Here is a 650-nt window from a genome sequence, read left to right on the forward strand (position 1 = left end):
AGAGACAGATACAAGCAGAGAAAGGAGACAGAAAGAGACAGAAAGGAAAAAAAGAAAACAGAAGGAGACAGATACAAGGAGAAAGATGAGACGGAGAGAGACAGAAAGGAAAAAAAAGAAAAAACAGGAGACAGATACAAAGAGAAACAGATAAAAAGAGAGACAGGTAAAGAGAAACAGAGAAAGGAGACAGAAAGAAAGAGAAAGGAGACACATGCAGGAGACATATAAACAAAGGAGACAGATAGATAAAGAAAGGAGACAGATAGAGAGAGAAAGGAGACAGATAGAAAGACAAAGGAGACAGATAGATAAAGAAAGGAGACAGATAGATAAAGAAAGGAGACAGATAGATTAACAAAGGAGACAGATAGAGAGAGAAAGGAGACAGACAGACAAAGAAAGGAGACAGATAGATAAAGAAAGGAGACAGACAGAGAGAGAAAGGAGACAGATAGAAAGACAAAGGAGACAGGTAGATAAAGAGAGGAGACAGATAGATAAAGAAAGGAGACAGACAGATAAAGAAAGGAGACAAATAGATAAAGAAAGGAGACAAATAGAAAGAGAAAGGAGACAAATAAAGAAAGGAGACAAATAAACTGCACACAGAGAAAGCAAACAAAAACAAAACAGAGACAAAAGGAGAC

The 650-nt window shown here is 37.1% G+C and overlaps 1 protein-coding gene across 1 annotated transcript in view; it reads right to left on the reverse strand.

The window, feature by feature from the left end:
* The window catches only part of EMH_0001570 (uncharacterized protein), a gene marked incomplete at both ends in the record, with an annotated part of 7,806 nt that overhangs the window by 2,958 nt on the left and 4,198 nt on the right, over window positions 1–650 (reverse strand). The gene's annotated exons all lie outside the window — the stretch shown is intronic.

The sequence above is a fragment of the Eimeria mitis genome, genomic scaffold (assembly GCF_000499745.2).
Source record: "Eimeria mitis Houghton genomic scaffold, Emh_scaff167, whole genome shotgun sequence".
In the NCBI taxonomy this organism is placed as follows: Eukaryota; Apicomplexa; class Conoidasida; order Eucoccidiorida; family Eimeriidae; genus Eimeria; species Eimeria mitis.